This window comes from Vulpes vulpes, chromosome 7 (assembly GCF_048418805.1).
Source record: "Vulpes vulpes isolate BD-2025 chromosome 7, VulVul3, whole genome shotgun sequence".
NCBI lineage: Eukaryota > Metazoa > Chordata > Mammalia > Carnivora > Canidae > Vulpes > Vulpes vulpes.
The window spans coordinates 16,387,811-16,408,640 of record NC_132786.1 but is presented as its reverse complement, the minus strand read 5'-3'; the positions used below and the strand labels follow the sequence as shown (position 1 = coordinate 16,408,640).

General features: G+C 58.0%; 1 protein-coding gene across 1 annotated transcript in view; it reads left to right on the top strand.

The window, feature by feature from the left end:
• The window catches only part of LOC112912696 (uncharacterized), a 260,106-nt gene that overhangs the window by 194,022 nt on the left and 45,254 nt on the right, over positions 1-20,830 (top strand). Inside the window, exon 7 of the mRNA XM_072762683.1 lies at positions 13,534-13,692. The gene's annotated coding sequence lies outside the window, so the exon portion shown is untranslated. The remainder of the gene's footprint in view (positions 1-13,533; positions 13,693-20,830) is intronic.

The window sequence follows — 20,830 nt, the reverse complement described above, 5'->3', positions numbered from 1 at the left end:
CGGGCCCAGCACAAGGAAGCAGAGCCCACGCAGCAGCAGCAAGAGGAGAGCGGGTGGCCTGCGTCCCGCTTGCCCCATGCTGCTCCCCAAGTGTGGAGACGCAGGGCCGGGCGCCGCGGGTTCACCCTTCTTTTTCAAACGATTTTTTTATTGGAGTTCAGTTTGCTATCATGTAGCATAACACCCAGTGCTCATCCCAACAACTGCCTCCCTCAGTTCCAATCACCCAGTCACCCCAACCCCCCACCCACTTCCCTTCCACTACCCCTTGTTCTTTTCCCACAGTTAGGTGTCTCTCATGTTTTGTCACCCTCTCCGATATTTTCACTCCTTTTCTCTCCTTTCCCTTTATTCCCTGTCACTAATTTTTATATTCCCCAAATGAATGAGACCATGTAATGTTTGTCCTTCTCCCATTGACTTATTTCACTCAACATAATACCCTCTAGGTCCCTCCACGTCGAAGCAAATAGGGGGTATTTGTCATTTCTATTGGCTGAGTAATACTCCATTACATAGGTAGAACACATCTTCTTTATGCATTCATCTGTCGGTGGGCACCGAGGCTCCTTCCACAGTGTGGCTATTGTGGACATTGCCGCTATAATCATCGGGGTGCAGGTGTCCCGGCGTTTCACTGCGTCCGTATCTTTGGGGTAAATCCCCAGCAGTGGAATTGCTGGGTCGCACGGCAGCTCTATTTTGAAGTCTTTGAGGAAGCCCCACCCACACAGTTTTCCAGAGTGGCTGCACCAGTTCACATTCCCACCAGCAGTGCAGGAGGGTTCCCCTTTCTCCACATCCTCTCCAACATTTGTGGTTTCCTGTCTGGCTAATGTTCACCATTCTCACTGGTGTGAGGTGGTATCTCATTGTGCTTTTGAGTTGTGTTTCCCTGATGGCCAGTGATGCGGAGCATTGTCTCATGTGCTTGGTGGCCACGTCTATGTCTTGCTCTGTGACATTTCTGTTCATGTCTTTTGCCCATTTCATGATTGGATTGTTGGTTTCTTTGCTGTAGAGTTGAATGAGTTCTTTAGAGATCTTGGACACTGGCCCTTTTTCTGACGGTCATTTACAAATATCTTCTCCCATTCTGTGGGTTGTCTTTTAGTTTTGTTGAGCATTTCTGTTGTTGTGCGGAAGCTCCTCATCTTGATGAAGTCCCAGTGATTCATTTTGGCTCTAGTTTCCCTGGCCTTCATGGATGTATCTTGCAAGAAGTTGCTCTGGCCACGTTCCAGAAGGGTGTTGCCTGTGTTCTCCTCTCAGATTTTGATGGCTTCCTGTCTCACATTTAGATCTTTCATCCATTTTGAGTTTCTCTTTGTGTTCGGTGGTGTGAGAGAATGGTCCAGTTTCATTCCTCTGCGTGTGGCTGTCCAATGTTCCCAGCAGCATTTATTGAAGAGACTGTCTTTGTTCCGGTGGATGGTGTTTCTTGCTTTGTCGAATATTAGTTGACCATAGAGTTGAGGGTCCACTTCTGGATTCTCCGTTCTGTTCCATTGACCTATGTGTCTGTTTTTGTGCCAGGACCACACTGTCTTGATGAGCACAGCTTTGTAGTACAACTTGACATCCAGCATTGTGATGCCCCGGCTCTGGTTTTCTTTTTTCATATTCCCCTGGCTACTTGGGGTCTTTTCTGATTCCACACTAATCTTCAGATGATTTGTTCCAACTCTCTGAAGAAAGTCCATGGTATTTCGATAGGGATTGCGTTCCATGTGTAAATTGCCCTGGGTCACGTGGACATTTTCAATATATATATATATATATATATATATATATATATATATATATATATATATGAATTCTTCCAATCCAGGAGCATAGAATAGTTTTCCATGTCTCTGTGTCTTCCTCATTTTCTTTCAGACGTGCTCTGTAGTTTTTTGGGTAGGGATCCTTTACCTCTCTGGTTAGGTGTATTCCTAGGTATCTCATGCTTTTGGGTGCAATTGTCAATGGGACTGACTCCTTAATTTCCCTTTCTTCAGTCTCATTGTTAGTATATAGAAATGCCACTGATTTCTGGGCATTGATTTGGTATCCTGCCACGCTGCCGAATTTCCTGTATGAGTTCTAGCAATCTTGGGGTGGAGTCTTTTGGGTTTTCTAGGTACAGTATCATGTCATCTGCGAAGAGGGAGAGTTTGACCTCTTCTTTGCCAATTTGAATGCCTTTTATTTCTTTTTGCTGCCTGATTGCTGAAGCTAGGACTTGTAGTAGTATGTTGAGTAGCCGTGGTGAGAGTGTACGTCCCTGTCGTGTTCCTGATCTTAGGGGAAAGGCTCCCAGCATTTTCCCATCGGGAATGATATTTGCTATGGGCTTTTCATAGATGGCTTTGAAGATGCTGAGGAATGTTCCGTCTATCACTACAGCGTCAAGAGTTTTGATCAGGAATGGATGCTGTATTTTGTCAAATGCTTTCTCTGCATGTATTGAGAGGATCATCTGGTTCTTGTTTTTTCTCTTGTTGATGTGATCCATCCCATTGACTGCTTTACGAGTGTTGAACCAGGCTTGCATCCCGGGGATAAATCCACTTGGTCATGGCGAGTAATCTTCTTTATGTACTGTTGGATCCTGTCGCCTCGTATCTTGTTGAGAATGTTTGCATCCGTGTTCTTCGAGGATATCGGTCTGTAATTCTCCTTTTTGGTGGGGTCTTTGTCTGGTTTTGGAATTAAGGTGATGCTGGCCTCATAGAACGAGTTTGGAAGTATGAATGGACCTATAGTACCACGATGTATAATTTAAAAGCATCAGAGTCAATTTTGTACAAAGTTAACTTACCCTTTATTACAAATAAAATTCATGAAGCAATTATAGAGGTTTATGAAAAACACAAAATACAGAAACAGCACAATGAAAGGGGCGGGGAAGGCTTCAGTTGTGCTGCAGCCATCACGAGCTGCTGCTCGGGGGCCGAGGCTGGTGGCTCCACTGAGGCAGGTGACAGCTCCGGCCCTTCGATGAACTCGAGATGAACTCGAGAGCCAGCACCGGGACCTGCTCCTCCTTCTGGGGTGGCCAAGAAGCAGGTGGCTCCTCCAGATCGGGACAGTGAATTAGAGGTATGACCACCAGGTACCTTGGCTTGACCTCAGCAGCCAGCACCTTGGCCCAGGCCTAGCTCTCAGCACCAGCAGCCGGGACCGGCTCGATCACCTCAGGCCCAGGAGCTTCAGCAGGCCCCACAGTCGGCCTCGGGCGGGCTCTTGCTGCGGTGGTTCAGGGTGTTGCTCGGGGTCCAAAGCGGGTTGCTCCCCTGAGTGAGGCGGCTGCTCTGGCACATCGATGACCTCCATAGCAGGTGGTGGGGCCCGTTCGGCCTCCAGGGCTCCCAAGGGTGCAGGTGGCTCTACCAGGTCAGGACAGGGATTCAGAGGTCTGACCACCACGTGTCTCGTCTTGAACACAGCAGCTGGCATCCCGGCTCGGGCCAAGCCCTCAGCACCAGCAGCCGGGACCGGCTCGATCACCTCAATCCCAGGAGCCTCAGCAGGCTCTACTGTCGGCCTCGGGCGGGCTCTTGCCACGGTGGTTCAGGGTGTTGCTCGGGGTCCGAAGCCCGTTGCTCCCCTGAGTGAGGCGGCTGCTCTGCCACATCGATGACCTCGATCGCCGGTGGTGGGGCCCGTTCGGCCTCCAGGGCTCCCAAGGGTGCAGGTGGCTCTTCCAGCTCAGGCCAGGGATTCAGAAGTCTGACCACCATGTGTCTTACCTTGTACACAGCAGCTGACGTCAGGCCTCGGGCCGAGCACTCAGCTCCCCCAGCCGGGACCAGCTCCTTCCCCTGAGCCCTGGAAGGTGCAGCAGGCCCCACAGTCGGGGCTCGGGCAGGCTCTTGCCGCGGTGGTCCAGGTTGTTGCTCGGAGTCCGAAGCCGGTTGCTCCACTGGCACATCGATGACCTCCATGGCCGGTGGTGAGGCCCGTTCGGCCTCCAGGGCTCCCAAGGGTGCAGGTGGCTCTTCCAGCTCAGGCCAGGGATTCAGAGGTGTGACCGCCACGTGTCTTACCTTGTACACAGCAGCTGACGTCAGGCCTCGGGCCGAGCGCTCAGCTCCAGCAGCTGGGACCAGCTCCATCCCCTGAGACCCTGAAGGTGTAGCAGGCCCCACCGTCGAAGCCCTGGCGTGCTCTTGGGGTGGTTCAGGGTGTTGCTTGGGGTCCGCAGACAGAGTATCATCTCCAAGAAGACAAAGTATCATCACCAGGATGGACTTTCCACGTCCCTCTCAAATCAAGGACACGCTTCCCACCGCTCAACGTGTGTGAGTGCAAGAGCCCTGGGAGGTCTCCCCAAACTGCAGTCCATGGGGATGGGGTGTGAGCCTATCCAGTGCTCCCGGCCCAGCAGCATGGAGGCTTGATCTGTGTGGCCCACCCTGTCCCCAACTCAGCCACCCCAGTCCTCCTCACCTCCACCCTCAAACTCCACTTGATGGAGTTTTACAAAACGGCAACGGTAACGCTCCACACGACAGTCGAGCACTGAGCCTGGCACATATTGCCCTGTGAATTTCAGCAGCTTTGTCAGGGCAGGAAATTCTGGGGGATCGTGGAAGTCCTCCTCATAGTAGTCCAGCCAGATGGTCAGGAAGGAGGTCATGGCGCTGGGGAGGGACAGGTGGGCAGAGGCGTCAGAAGACAGGGCTCCTCACACAGAGGTGTCCTGGGAAAGCCCTGCAGGAACCGGGGCCCTCGGCCTCCAGCGTGGGGCTGTCGGAGGCCAGTGCTGCTCCTTGTCCACCTGCCACCTGGCGGTCCTACCTGCCACAGCCCTGCTCACTGAGGAGGGGCTGGCACGAAGCCTCTGTGCATGGGAGCCCATGACCAGCAGTGTGACCATCACTGTCTTTCCCGGGGAACCTTCCCTCCTGTGGGTCTGCCCAGCCTCACTCACGAGGGGCCCCCAGGGGGTGTCCTTCCACTGACTCTAATCTCCCACGGGTGGGGGCCATCTGGTCCGTGAGCCCTCACTGGCTCTCCTGAGCACCTGCCGTGCACCCGGGTCCAGGTGCCACCAGATTGGTGAGTGCGATGCTCCCCACACCCTCTGCTCTGGGTCCCAGGTGTGGGGCAGACAGAGGGTTGGAGGAATGGGCATGGAGGGGGTCCCTTTGGCGTCCCAGTGCTCTCCCACAAAGCCCGCACCCCACCCACGGCTCTCATTTGCTCTTTCCCTGACGGGGCCTCAGACCTCTACCCTGTCACAGGAATTGAAGACGTGTGCGATGAGGGGTCCAGCAGAACCCTCCGACCCACAGCCCCCTCGTGGCCCTCCTGGAGAGGGAAGGCTCCCCTGCATGAGCCAGAGCTCACTCACATTTCCCACTGGTCCCGGATTCCTTCCTTCTTGCAGGAAGCTACCATGCATCGATATCTAGAGGAGGGCGGGGGGCATCACATGAATCGTCCTGTGGACCCAACCTCTCCTCATAGGTGCTGTCACCCTCTGAACCCCAACTAGTCCAGAACCCTGGGGGGCCGTCAGCTCTGTGCATTGGGCCACGGGCAGCTCCTGGAGAAGTACCTGCACCCGCTGGCACTTTCTGAATGATTAAGGAATGAAAGGGCTCCGGCCAGGCCCATGGCCGATATCCAAGTGGGCCTGGGTGCCCAGGTGTCCCCGGGGACCCCTACTCCACTCCAAATGCCCCAGGATACAGATCCCAGGTGGACTCCGTTTCAATGGCAAAAGAGGCCAGCTCAAGACCCTGGTGACGGTGGGGAGGCGGCACAGGCTTTGTCATGGGGAGAGAACGAAGACTGCTGAGCACAAGCACAGCCCCTCTAGCCGACCTGCCACAGGCCAGGCCCCGGGGGCTGCCCTACAGGACCCGACTAGGCCCTGTGTGACTCTACTCCAGTCGGAGCAGCAGACCCAGGGGCCAGGAAGTTCAGCCACGTTCCCCAAGACTCCCAACCAGTAGGTATCCCATCCCCCTGGGCTGTGGAGGGTCAGGGAGCTCACTTTGCAAACAGCAGGTCCAGCACCTCTTCAGGGGTGCCATACTCTTCCACAACATTCAAAAAGTCATATAGGGACAGATTGTGCAAGCGCAGCAAGGCAGGCACCAGTTCTTCTACCTCCTGCTGCAGCCGCTCCCTCCGGCTGGGGGTGGTCGGGCAGATCCGATTCCTTCTCAGGGCTGAGGCCCTTTCAGCCTGAGGTGGGACAGAGGGGACGTGCAGCCTGCACTGTAGCCTCCAGACCACCTGGGAGTTGGAGCGCAGGCCAAAGCCCGAGCTCTCAGTGGCTGCGGGGGATGGGGGGGGCAGAAGTGCCCACAGCAGGAACTTGGGGCTTGACACCTGCAGCTCAATCACTTAGCATCTGACTCTGGGTTGTGGCTCAGGTCATGGTCTCAGCATCCTGAGATCCCGCCCCTGGCAGGCTCTGCCCTTGGGGCAGAGTGTGCTTGAGGAGACTGTGTCTCCCTCTTCTGCTCCCTGCTCTCTGTCTGTCTCTTAAACGGACAAGCTATCCAGTAAAGAAATAATCTTAGAGGATAAATTAAAAAAAAATATGGATCAATGCAAGGATCTCAAGTGGGAGGGGTCAGTATCCCAGGGCCGCTTGTCAGCTGAGTATTGACAGCACCTCCCTGCATTAACGGCTTCACCCCTTGAATTTGACCACACGTCCCTGTCTCCAGGTGCCCACACGGAGACCTTTCCTTGGGTGGGAGGGCCCAGGGCCTGAGGGTTGCAGGATGTTCAGCGCCGTACTGTGATTTGGCAACAGAAGGGAATCGCATCGAAGTCCGGCATCAGTGAAGGGCTCAGTGGCTGTGGGAACCAACTGGCCTTCTGACATGTTGTGCAGCACACGAGGCCCCTGTGCCTGACCCCGGGAGGGGGGGCAGGGATGCGCTCCTTCAAAACCTAACTGCAGAGCGATAGACATAATACAGTGAGCCCCGTGTCCCTTTGGGGAAAAGTCTCCCAACTCACCAGGACCATGCTCCAGCCTTGGAGAAGGTAGGAAAGGACGTCAGGCCAATGGGGCCTCCTGGGAGCACCAGTTAGGAGAAAGCATAGCACAGTGCAAACTACTGGAGACCGCGTGCGATGAGACATGGTGTGTCTCTTTTTCAAAAGTTTTTGTGGGCAGCCCGGGTGGCTCAGTGGTTTAGCACTGCCTTCAGCTCAGGGCGTGATCCTGGGGACCCAGGATCCAGTCCCACATCAGGCTCCCTGCATGGAGCCTGCTTCTCCCTCTGCTTGTGTCTCTGCCTCTCTCTCTCTGTCTCTCGTGAATAAATAAATAAAATCTTTAAAAAGAGTTAATTATAAAAAAAAAGTTGTTATTCATTCATGACACACACACACACACAGAGAGAGTGGGGCGGGGCAGACACACAGAGGTAGAAGCAGTCCCCATGCAGAGAGCCCGAGGTGGGACTTGATCCCGGGTCTCCAGCATCAGGGCCTGGGCAGAAGGCAGGCGCTAAACCACTGGGCGACCAGGCATCCCCTGAAGGCTCTATTCTGATATTCCTACAATTCTGTGCACAGGGACTCTGCATGCATCTGGCCCAGGCAGGGGCAGGGCCATGGGGGCAAGTTTGGGGAGGAGGGGAATCCAGACTCCTGTCGCAGCAGAAGTCTAGGGGGCAGCGCAGGGGAGCAGAGGCTGGCTTCTGGGACCTGGGGCCCTTCCTGCTGCATCGGGGCCCTGGGTGTCGGGGCCCCAGGCCCTGCACTCACTTTGAACCCTTGCAGGCCTCCGTAAGATGTGTTGGGCTCCTTCCAGATCACCACCGGGTTGTCGGGGATGTCCTCTTCCTCCTGCCTCCGCCGCCTCCCGTTGTCCCATGTGCAGCTCTGTATGTCCCGTGTGGAGTTCTGTATGTCCCGTGTGGAGCTCTGTAAAGACAGTGTGGGGCAGCCAGGCAGGAGGCCTCAGCGCCCGGTCTGGCCGCCTCGGTCGGGCCGCACACCCAGCTGACTCCATTCAGACACACCACAGCACAGCGGGCACACACCTCCCCCAAGGAGAGCAAAGGGATGCGGCTGCAGGGCCTTGGGTTAACTCCGAGTCGGGTAAGAGGGCACCTCAGGAATCCTGTTTCCACCCTGCCCACCGTGACCTCAGGGTGACCCTGAAGGGATCACCGGGGAACCTGCTGCCCTGCACGGTCCTCCATCCTGGATGCGACCTGCCCACACATCCCTGGTTCCCTGAAGAGGAGGGGATGGGGCTGCCCCGGATGGCTGGCACAGGTGGCCTGGCCTGGCCTGGCCTGGCCTGCTCTGTATTACCCTACGGCGCCTCCTGAAAAACTCCCTGAGGCGTTGAGTTTGACGGTGGCACCAACGTCTCCAGCATTCGAAGCAGCCGCATCCCTGGGGTTCCTGGGGTTCATCGGAACTGGGAAATTGATTAGGGAACATCTTTCAGTAGCAGAAGTCTCCTGAAAGTGAGCCTGAGGTGGGGCTGCACTAGAATGTGGGGTCCCGGGTGCGGGGTTCCAAGTTCTGTTGGCCTCTGTTGTGAAAGAAGTGACCTCACTGCCTCGGACCCCCTCCCTGAGTCCACTCCTGGAGGAAGCTTCAGGAGCAGCGCTCGGGGCTGCCGATGGTCCCCCCGCCGCCGCGGGCAATGGGCTGTGTGCACACAGTGACACAAGCGCACCCCTCTCCACAGGCCCCAGGGAAGGGCTGTGTGCAGCCAGGGCCCCAGCCTGGAAACGCACCTGGGGTCAGACACAACTTTCCATTCTTCCCAGGTTTCCACCCCAGAGAAGCCGTTGTGCCCATCGGGGATGGCCTGCCTTGTCTGTGGGTTAGGGATTATCCTAGCAGGTGCTTCCTCCAGACGTCCCCAAGCCACTGTGGTATCATATCTATGATATTCGGGGCGGGTGTCCCATGCAGGAAATACCTCCCACCACATGTTCTTCCTTGGTGTGTACATGCGTCCAGGCCCACAAGGTCCCTGTGTGCACACTCGTGGGCACCGGTACCCTCATTCTGGAGGCCCAGAAGATGACAGTCCCACAGGGGCAGGGATGGGCAATAGCCTCCCAAGATCCTAGGCTCCTGAATCCAAGGCAAACCCTACAGTAGGTGTGGGAGTCTTGGCGTAGATGGTGTGAGGCCGTCACGTGAGTGCCCCACGGCGACCATCCCCGCGGCTACCGCCCCCGCGCTGTCCCGTCCACTCTCCGAGAGCCAGGCCGCATGGCGAGGCGCATGTGCCTCTGGGACCCCCTCCTTTGCCTTTTGCTGGGACGGCATTTCTTCATCCGTGGCTGTCCCGGGCATTGTCGGGATGGCGTTAGTGGGGCGGGAAGAAATACGCTTTGTCGCGAAGCCAGGCCGGGCATCCAGGGAGTCAGCCGGGTTCTGCTTGAAGGAATTGCACGTGCTTGGCCTTGCGCCTTGGCGTCCAGGTGCCCCATGCCGAGGGGCCTTCGAGGGAACAGGTGCGCGTCGCCTGGACACCGCGGGCCGGCCGTGTCCACTTCTCAGCCAGCCTGTCTCGTCCTGTCAGGCAGCGGGATGAAGACTTAGGGACCCTTGGTCGGGGTAGGGAACGGCGTGGGGTTGGGAGGCTGCGCTGGTGGCTGTAGCACCCCTGTGCCCACGTCTCAGCAGCTCAGAGGGGTGGGTGCAGCCCCGCAGGGCGGGCTTAATTCACAGGGAGCACTGTCAGCATCCACACTCGGAGCTGAGAAGTGGCGGCAGCAGCGTTGTCTGGGGAACAAGAAAGGGGAGAGAGAGAGATGCAAACGAGGAGGCTCCGAAGCGTGGACGGGTGTGGAGGTGCGGCGTCCCGGAGCCGGGCAGCGCCCTCGGGGACAGGGTGGGGGCTCTGCGGGCAGTGGGTCCCTGTGCCAGTGGTGGCGGGTCTGCGCCCGCACCAGGGTTGGGGGCGGGAGAGGCCCCGGTGAGGCCAGCGTGCATCCAGACACTGGAGCCTCTGCCCTCGAGGGGGAGCTGCGCTGGGGCAGGCGGGCAGGGCCAGGCAGGAAGCACAGGTGCGTCTCCCAGAGGGTTCGGAGGCTCCCCCTCGCGACGGCATCTTCTCGTGTCCCCGGCCACGTCCCAGCCATCAGAGCACCGGGCACCACGTGCCACGAATCCGCCTGCGGTTCACATCGCTTCCTTTGTCAGCATGTGATGTACACCCCGTCGCGCGTCACCCCTCGTGTCACAGCCCGTGCTGTCTTATGTGACGTCGCATGGGGCTCACGCCCAGCAGCTCTCACGTTACGGCCACATCAGTGTGGAGCATGGCCTGGGTCACGTCCTGTGTCGTTCTGGGACCTCCTGGGCCAAAGTGAGGTTGTGCAGGGGGAGGTGCGGGGAGGCAGGTGTCCACTCCCCCATCAGCCGGTCAGGGGCATGTCCCTGGCAGGGCCTGGCCAGGCTGCCGCCATCGGCTCGTGCCGTAGATGTCCCTTAGGGGGGTGACGCCGGCCGCCCCTGCTGGGGGCCTCCTGGGGGGGCCTGGTGCCCCTGACGCCCCCAGGTCTCCTTGGGGGGAGAGGCGCCCGGAGGCGTGCCTGGGATGCCTGGCTGCTCACGCGGGCTCTGGGCCTGCCCTGGTGCGCCCCACCTTCGCTGCACTTGGGCGGCCTCGGAGGGATTTCTGTGACCGTCTCTTGGCTGCCCCAGCCCGGAGTTCTGCACCTCCCCTCGGCGTGGCTGCTGCTGTGCCATGTGGAGAGGTGGATCGGCCACCTGTCTGCCCCTGCTCCGTTCACTCGGGGCAGTGGGGGCCCCTTGGCTGTGTCTCCTGTCCGCTGAGGCTGAGCTCCAGGCTCCCCGACCCTGTAGGCCCTGAGACCCCGCCTTGGCTTCGGAGGCCGCCCACCCCGGGGCCAGTGGGCATCTTCCTTGGCCTCCAGGGCTGCCGTCTGCATCGGCTCCGGATCCCCACAGCGTGGAATCCCACGCTTCCATGGCCTCCTGGGATTCCAGGGCCCGGTCTCTGTCTCCACAAACTGGGAGCGTGTGCTGGGCGCCGTCCCGGTTGTGGACAGGGGCGAGGGCCACCAGAGCCACAGCTCGGAGCCGGCCTCCTGCCCACGATGAGCCCCTCTTCCCTTCTCCGGGGTCCCCAGCGCAGGGCGCTGCTTGTGTGCATCTCCCGCATGGTGGGCCTCATGCAGGGACGGGCTCCTGGGGGGCCACTCCTGGCCTGCCGGTGGCCTCCCACACCTGCTGCACCGCCCCCGTCTGACACAGAAACGTGCACAAACGTGTGTATTTGTGTTTAGCCTGGAACTCTGTTAGCACGAACCTTGCCTGAGAAGAAGCGAGGAGCAGTGGCCAGGGCGGGTGTCTGGCCTCTGGCCGGGCTGTGTGCTGCTGTGCGTTGGGCCCGCGGCACCCGGGGAGGACGGCGGCTTCCTTCTGGGCAGAGCCTGTCAGTCTTCTCCCTCGGAGCCCCGAAGGCGCAGCATCCCCGAGGCCCCGCCGCGGCCCGGATGGCTAGAGTGAGCTGTGGGCGACCGGCAGGAAGGTGGTGCTTGCAGACGCCCCTCGCCAGGCCGCGGAGTGGTCGGCTCCAGCTGGGCGTCCTCGGCACACGGGGGAGACCCAGAGCCGGGGGCTGGTTTGGGCCGGTTGTAGGATTCTTACAACATCTGCTGCAGACCCTGTGTGCAGTTCCAGGGTGCTCAGGGTTGGGGATGCTGCTCCCTCGCCCTGAGGGTGTTGCCTCTCTGGCAGTACACCTAGTCGGGGTGCAAACGCGAGAGTCCCTGGACTTGTGAGCTCAGGACAGGCGTGTGAGGGGCTGGGTGTTTGCTGCCCCTGCATGAACACGGTCACGGTGATGGACGGCCTCTCCTCAAGGGCAGGTGGGTGCAGGCCCTGGCCGCCAGGGTTCTGAGCGCTCCTGAGGCTGGGGGGTGGTGGGGGGGGGTGGCGGGAGGACATGTGTGTTCCTGGTGCAGCGGGTGGGGGCGATCTTGTGCTCCACTCCATGGGAGGCAGGTTCGCGTCGGAGTAACAGGCGGGAACCTTGGCACACTCTGTGTTCAAGCCCGCGCAGGGCGCTGATGTGGAAGCAGAGGCCCAGGGCTCCCTCCTTGCGGGGTGGGCGCCGCTGCTGGGGTTGGGGGCTCTCCGGTCGGGCCGGCCCTTGTCCTCTGCTGGGTCCCCATCAGCCGGAGCCTCAGTGCCCCCCTCCGCGGCTCCTCTGCCCCGGCCCCTGAGGCTGCAGAGCGTCGGGTCGCACAGCCACCAGCAAGCGGGTACCGCTGTGGTGCCAAGGAGACGTTAGCCGGACACGCTTTGCCCCGGCTCTGGTGTTTGGGGTTAGGTCTCCGTGAGACCTTCCCGGATGCGCCTTTTACTGAGAAGTGAGTGTCCCGGTGACTGCATCTGTTGGCAGATGTTTGAGGCAGAGCTTTTCAGAGCAGGTGAGGGTGTGTGGGTAGTGGGATTTGGTGGGCGACTGGCTGGGGTGCTGTGTGCCACTAGTGGGTCCCCGCCTCCCCGTCCCTGGGCCCCTTCCTGGCTGCAGAGGCGGAAATGTTAAAAACGCTCAAATGGACCGTGTCCTGCTTTTCTCATTCAGGTTTCTCTGTCTTCCTTTCTGTTTGCAAATTTCAAAACCAAAAAACAAAACAATTAAAAAAAAACCCAACCCAAATTTTAACCTCATTTTGTTTGTCTTGGCGCCTCTCGTTGAAGGTTGGGAAACGAGTGATAAAGTTAAAATTGAGAGAAACTACGTTCATCACGTGTAAAAGTCAATAGGTATCGAGGACACATCCGTTCAGACTCCCAAGTAACCTGTGGTGGCACGCGGACTTCTGGACGTGCACCGGGGACCCCGGACCCGACGCGAAACACTGTGGTTCTGGGGGCTGGGCCCTCGGTGGTACAAGGGGGCGCGGTGATTGGCGTCCCGCCACAGAAGGCTGGGCCAAGGGGGACGTGGTCCTCACGGGCTGGGGGAGGGGGTTCCTGCAAGGGCAACTGGCACCCAAAGGCCCTGGAGATGGGCCCTGGGGGATGGAGGTGAGGGCCTGGGAGGACTCCCTGGAGGCTGCGTCTCAGCTGGCCCAAGTCGTACTAGGCAGAAGGTGGGCGCACAGGAATCAACCGCAATTTTGAAGCAGGAGGGAGGTTGGTCTCTGAGCTCACGGGCCCCCTGCTGCGCTGGGCGGGTGGGGGTCTGCCCCGGGCTGGGCGCTGGTGGGGTTGGCTCCAGGGTGGCAGCCTGGTGGCCCTGCATGTCTGTGGTTTCCCTTGTGGCAGACTTGCTAACCACGGGGCCACCGTGTCCTCGGCCGTGGCTCGGCCTCCTGGTGTGGTTGGGCTTTGCTGCTCATGCGGAAGGCCCGTTGCACACACCTGCTGTGGGGGCCGCCTGTGGACAGACCAGGGTGGCAGAGGGGCTGGTCACCTGGCTCAGTGCTCCCTCTGGCACCTGACTGTGGCCGTGTGTCCCAGAGCCGGGCGGGGACCCCATGCTCCCACCTGTCCGGGCTCCCCTCACGGGTGTACTCTAGGGCCCAGCTCATGCCCGTGACCTGTTTCTTGCAGGTCGGTGGCCAAGGCCACTGAGGTGGACCTGAACTTGCATGTGGGGCTGCACACCGGCAGGATCCTCTGCGGGGTCCTCGGCCTGCGCAAGTGGCAGTACGACGTGCGGTCCAACGACATGACCCTGGCCAACGTCATGGAGGCTGCCGGCCTGCCCGAGTGATTCGAGGGAAGGTGATGCGCTCCAGGCCAAAGGACTGGTGCAGCTGCTTCTCGGAGCCACATGGGAGGGGCCTGTGGGGGGCCCCCAGGACCCCCGGCCTCTGCAGGAGCCGCAGTGGACAGAGAGGAGGTCCAAGGCTCGGACCGCCTGGTGCTGTCACTTCTCTCTGCTCATCCCCTCTGCTCACCCATGTCGGGGTTTACTGGTGGGGTTTTGGGGGGAAGCTTCCTGCCCATCTCGCTCAGGCCCTGCGTGGCTGCAGTTAGGATGACGGGCTCCGTTAGCTTCCTGGGTGCATCTGCCACCTGCCCGGCCTGGGTTCCCATGTCCTGAGGGCCCCTGGCGGCTTCCCTTTCTTACCACGTTCTTGTGCATCTGTGTGCCTGCGTGAGTGTCCATGCGTGTGCATGGCCGTGTGTGCATGAGAACGCATGACTGTGCACTTGCGTGCCGGTCCTTCCCTCTGTCCCTGTCGTCTGATGTCGCTGCTGGATTGCTGCCCTTCCTGGAGCAGAGGGCCGCGTCCCTGAATCCTGGCCCAGCCCCTGACCCCTGAACCTCTGCAGTGCGGGATGCCTCCCAGGTGGGGCCGTGGGCACCTGCCAACTCTGGTCCTTTGTTTGCCAGGGACAGCGGGTCTTGGCCTCCCACCTTTGGGGTCGCCCCCGGGGTGGAGACGGGGAGTGACAAGGCCCGGGGTTCCGAAGTGCGGGGGACAGGCACCAAGGCCGGGCAAGCATGCCACCTGGACAGCTGGGGAGGAGGCTGTCGGGTGACCCTTCCAGGCAGGCCCTTCTGCCCACGGGCACTGTCCCCACTGACCCCCAGGGTCCATGTCCCCGTTGAGATGGAGTCTCTCACTGGCCCTGTGTCCCGGTCGTTCATGTCCAGGACTGAGTCCTGTTCAGGGGCCCTCATGTGTGGCCAGGGCTGGCTCTCTCGGTTTTCTGGACGAATGGTTGTAGCTATGACTTTGGTGCCTCTTTTCCACTCTGTATTATTATTACTATAATTATTATTATTATTACTACTACTACTACTATTATTATTAGGTTTAATTATTTATTTATGAGAAACACAATGAGAGAGAGACAGAGACACAGGCAGAGGGAGAAGAAGCAGGCTCCCTGCAGGAGCCCGATGCAGGATTCAATCCCGCGACCCTGGGGTCACGCCCTGAGCTGAATGCAGACGCTCAACCGCTGAGCCCCCCAAATGCCTGTCACACGTGTGTGCGCTCAGGGCCGCTGTGAGTCAGCGTGGGCATCGTGCTGTTGTACAAGCCCGCGGTCGTGGGTCTTGACCAGGAGACAGGTTAGCTTTCTTATGCTTAAAGTGAACCCAGAGAGCAGGCAGATGGGGGCCCACGTGGCAGCTTCATGATCACCTTGAGCCAGACCCGTGACCCTGTTCCGGCCTGCCTGCCTGCCTGCCTGCCATCATCGCCACGTGGCCCAGCCGGGATGCTGGGGCTCCGGTCATTGCATCCTCATTTCAGCTGGCGGGAAGGACGCAGAGCAGGCAAGTCCATGTCGGCCCCCAAGCTGGCTCTCCTGCCCGCACAGCCCCGTTCCCCCCATGTCCCCGCAAGGCCTGGTGGCGAGCAGAGCGGGTCCGGGTCACCTCCTGCCCTGGGTCAGCCGGCCCAGCCCGGCCTCCTGACTTCCCGCAAGGGCCTCTTGCTCCCAGCGGCTCTGCCTCACCTGGGTCTCTGCGTGGATTCCGATGCTTCCCGCGGGCAGCACGCCGTGCCCCCCATCGTTGTGGGTCAGAGACCGGGAAGCTGGAGCAGAGAGGTCAGGGGTGCCCTCGGGGCTGCACAGCTGGCCCGCACCCAGGGCTCTGCACCCAGGCCTCGAGCCTGCCCTCCGGCAGGTCAAGAAACAGGCCCAGGCGGCCAGAGTCTGCACCAAAACGGGCACGTTTCCTTGTGACCTTGGCTCTGACTTGTTTTCCGAGGAAACACGATTGTTGTGGAAAGTCCAGGGAAGAACGACAAAGAGGGAAAGCGAGGCCTCGCCACGGGGCACGGGAGCTGGGGGGGCGCAGTGGAGGTCCTGCCCTCGAAGGAGCCGGGCCGGGAGGAGCACGGTCGCGCTCGCTGCTGGTCGCGTGGGAGCAACCTGCCCAGCAGGGGTCGTGGGTGATGGCTCTGTCCCAACCCGTTACACTTTCTCGCCGCGTTCCGGAGGGGGGCAGTGATGCACCACCCTGGCCGCACGCACGTCCACAGTGGCGCCACGCAGTGTGCACACTGGGGCCCTCGGCAGGCTCCCCGAGGTCGCAGCTCCCCAGGACGTGTGCACCTGAGCTAGAGACGGGCACCGCTGGATGGTGCGTGTAGCTGTGCCCCGGGTCATCCTGGAGGCCACACTTGGGGCCCGGAACGTTCCCTCACACCACGATCCCCCTTCTGCTGTGCCACACTGCCCGCTCCCACCCCCAGGGCCCCCCACGGAAGGCTCTCTGTGCTGACCTAGCACTGAGGTCATCCTGGACGCGTGACCCTGGCTCCTCCTCCCTAGGGACGGAGCCCCGGGTCCCCCGTCCCCCGTGGCCGGCTGGCATTCCGCGGGGCGGGCGGGCCACCGTTTGCGGGACCGATGAAGGACGTTTAGCTTGTTCCCGACCGTGACTGTTAATAAAACCGCAACATTCGCTCGCGTTCTCTTTCGTGAGGACGTAAATGCTTATTATCTGGGACAGATGCCCAGCTGTGCCGCGGATGGGTCTTGTTTTTGGTTTTTGGTTTTTTTTAAGAAACCACCAAACTGTTTCCGGAAAGACCGTCCCATACCACGTTCCCGGCAGCCCCGTGTGCGAGACGCAGCTTCTCTGCATCCAGCCAGCTTTGTGTGGTCTCTTTTTAGAAAAATTTGGCTGTTCCAACACATGTTTAGTGACTTGCGTTTATTGGCATCTCCCAGGTGGCTCGTCATGCCAGCCACCTGTTCAAGTCCTTATTTCTGTCCATATATTTTCTCTTCTTTGTTGGCAAAATGTCTCTCTGCTTTGTAATTGCAGTGGTTTTGTTTTTCTTGGGTACTGTTGACTTTTCGGAACTCTCGATCAATCCGGGATCTGATCCTACTGTCATACATGTGGCTTGTCTTTTCGTCCCGTTCACAGTGTCTTTTCCAGGACAGAGGTTTCAAATTTCAAAGATGTCTGATTTACTGATATTTTTTCCTTATGGACTGTGTTTCTGGTGTTCTAAGAATTTTCGATGTAGCCGAAACCATAAAGATGATCATGTTTCTTCTAAAAGTTTATACTTATATGTTTTCTGGTTAAACTTATGGTGCATTTTGAGTTAATCTTTTATAGATACATATATTTTATCACAATTTTAAATTTAAGTTAGATTTGCCAACATACAGCATAACACCCAGTGCTCATCCCGGCAAGTGCCCCCCTCCGTGCCCGTCACCCAGTCACCCCCACCCTGCACCCACCTCCCTTTCTTCCACCCCTTGTTCGTTTCCCAGAGTTAAGGGTCGCTTGTGGTTTGTCTCCCTCTCTGATTTTTCCCACACATTTTCTCTCCTTTCCCCTTTATTCCCTTTAACTATTTCTTATATTCCCCATATAAGTGAAACCATATTTCTCCGATTACTCACTTCACTCAGCATAATACCCTCCGGTTCCATCCACATCGAAGCAAATGGTGGGTATTTGTCGTTTCTAATGGCTGTGGAATATTCCATTGTATACAGAGACCACATCTTCTTTATCCATCATCTTTTCGTGGACACCGAGGTCCTTCCACAATTTGGCTCTTGTGGACATTGCTGCTAGATACCTCAGGGTGCAGGTGTCCTGGCGTTTCCCTGCATCTGTATCTTTGGGGTAAATCCCCAGCGGGTCGTCGGGCAGATCTATTTTTAACTCTTTGAGGAACCTCCACACAGTTTTCCAGAGTGGCTGCAGCAGTTCACATTCCCACCAACAGTGCGGGAGGGTCCCCCTTTCTCCACATCCTCTCCAACATTTGTGGTTTCCTGTCTGGCCAGTGTTCTCCATTCTCACTGGTGTGAGGTGGGATCTCGTTGTGGTTTTGATCTGTATTTCCCTGATGGAAATACAGTGATGCGGACGGAGCATTTTCTCATGTGCTTGTCGGCCACGTCTATGTCTTCCTCTGTGAGATTTCTGTTCATGTCTTTTGCCCATTTCAAGATTAGATTGTTTGTTTCTTGGGTGTTGAGTTTGATAAGTTCTTTTTATAACATGTGAGGTTTAGGTCGAGATTTCCTTTTTTGCACAGGGACGACCAGTTGGTCCAGCACCCTTTGTTGACAAGACTATCCTCTTCCATTGAATTACTTTTGCATTTAGTCAAAAATCATTGACCATACTGGTGTGAGGCAGTTTCTGGACTCTCTATTCTGTAGATCTCTGTGTCTCCCCTGTCACCAGCGGTGTACTGCTCCCACCAGGGTAGGTAGCTACACAATCAGTCTTAACCTTGGGTTGAGTGATTTTGAGAAAAATGAGCTATTCTCATCCCCTTCCCTTTCCATTTATATTTAAGATAAGCCTGTCTATCTATGAAAAAATTCCTGTTAGGATTTTGATAAGAATTACATTAAACCCATGCACCGCGGGGCACCTGGGTAGTTCATTGGTTGAGCATCTGTCTTTGGCTTAGGCCCTGACCCGGGGTTCTGGGATGGAGTCCCACACTGGGCTCCCTGCATGGAGCCTGCTTGTCCCTCTGCCTGGGTCTCTGCCTCTTTCTCTGTCTCTCATGAATAAGCAAATAAAATCTTTTTTTTTTTAAGGACCTGTGCACATCAATATGAGGAGAATCGACAGCTTTACTGTGTCCTGTCTTCTTATCGATGAGCACGTGTGTCCCTCTGTTCATTGAAATCTTTGATTTCTTTCATCAGTATCATATAGTCTTCAGCAAACAAGTTGTGTATGTGTTAGATTTGTAGCTAGTACTTCGTTTTTCTCCATGAGTACATATGGCACTGAATTTTAACTTTGGTCTTCACATGCTGATTATTAGTTTAAGAAATACACTTATTTTTAGAGAGAGAGAATGAGAGTACACAAGCAGGGGGAGGAGCAGAGTTGCTCCAGGACGAGTATTTCACCAGTGCCGTTGTGCTGGCGCTCACCCTCACCGCCCTGTTCGGCCTCGTCTACCTTCCCATCATCCCGCAGTAAGTGTGACGGGCCTGGCCGTCGGGGCAGGAGGGCGCCGGAGGTCCTTCCTCGTCTGCTCGTTGCCCCCGTGGTCCCTGGCACTGGGACCGCACGAGCCACATCCCGTTGTCCCCTGGTTGCAGTCAGCCATCAGGCAGGCCCTCTCTGGCACACATGTTGGTCGCTCACGCTCAGGTTTCGTGTGTCGTTTACACAGTTCTAAGACACAAGATATTTTCAGCGCCTTTCCATCCGCCCAACGTGTACCCTTGACTTCAGGACAGATTTCGAGGGACGTTGATTTCTAGGTGCACGTCATCTTCAGATATGTTAAAGTGAGAAATAGTGGCCTCTGGAAAGGAAGAGAAACGTAGTAATTTAGTAATAATCAGTTACCCAAAGTCAAGGAGAGTTTGGCAGTGTTTGTTTTCAGGAGGAACGTCCACTTTCCTTCCAGAGAGGCCAGTTTCTTAGACACCCTGGTGGAGTGGCTCTCCTTTGGTTTCCAAAGTTTCCAGAAAGCACAGGAAGCTGCTCTGTCCCCAGATGCTATAAACAGGGCTACCACCTGATGGCCCCGTGTGGGAATTGAGCTTTTCCTAGAAAATCTGCTCCCAGATGACTTGGCCCAGGAGGGCAGTGCCCAGCGCTAGGTCCTCCATGAGGGAGGACCTCTCCATGGGCCCCGCTGGTTAGGAGTTGGGGGGAAGACAGAAAGGGACTTGGTGGAGAGGTCGGGGGTTGGAATCGTGGGCATTTATCGGGCACACCTTGCTTGGCCCCAGCCCGCAGTTTTAGGGGCTTTTCAGGAAGAAGCCAGATTCTGCTGGCTGGCACTCCCAGGGGTTTATGGCCTCTAAGGGTTTTTGTGGATTTGGCCATGATGTCACGTTTGTGACAATTTTGCTGGGATGTGAATTCCATCAACACTGACTCCCCGCACCCCCCGATACTCGGGGGCTTCACATGTGTGGCCGGTGGGTTTGGACATCCCAGACAGGCAGGCATGTGCACGAGTGTTCCTGGGAGAGGGTCCCATCAGTGCGAAGCCAGGTCTGAGAGGGTGGTCCTCACCGCCCTCCCCATGGGGGGCAGGGTCTCCCCATGTAGGTGCTTACTGGTGGGGTTTTGGGGGAAGCTTCCTGCCCATCTCGCTCAGGCCCTGCATGGCTGCAGTTAGGATGACGGGCTCCGCGACCTCCCTGGGTGCATCTGCCACCTGCCCGGCCTGGGTTCCCAAGTCCTGAGGGCCCCTGGCGGCTTCCCTTTCTTACCATGTTCTTGTGCCTCTGTAAGTGTCCCTGTGTGAGTGTCCATGCGTGTGCATGGCCGTGTGTGCACGAGAATGCGTGCCTGTGGACGTGCATGCCGGCCCTTCCCTCCCTCCCTGTCGTCTATGTCGCTGCTGGATTCCTGCCCCTCCTGGCAGCACAGAGCCGCGTCCCTGAATCCTGGCCCAGTCCCTGACCCCTGAACCTCTGCAGCGCGGGATGCCTCCCAGATGGGGCCGTGCGCACCTGCCGATTCTGGTCCTTTGTCTGTTTGCCGGGGACAGCGGGTCCTGGCCTCCCACCTTGGGGGTCGCCCCCGGGGTGGAGACGGGGCAGTGACAAGGCCGGTGGTTTTGAAGGGCGGGGGACAGGCACCGAGGCTGGGTCAGCATGCCAGCTGGGCACCTGGGGAGGTGGCTGTTGGGTGACCCTGCCGGGCAGGTCCTTCTGCCAGAGGTCCGCGACCCTGAGCAGGGCCGGCGAGGAGGATGACAGCGCCCCGTGGTTCCTGCGGGCCCGCATCCTAGCCCTGGCATGTTTTCTGTACCCGGCGAGGCGGTGTGTCCGGCCCTGTGCACTCCGCTGTGCTCAGTGGCCCCGAGGCCTGGGTCCCAAGACACCGGATCCCTGTATGTCACCGGGCGCGGTGGACTGAGTGCGGGGGAGCTGGTGCCCGGGCAGCCGAGGGAGTGGAACCGGGCTGCCC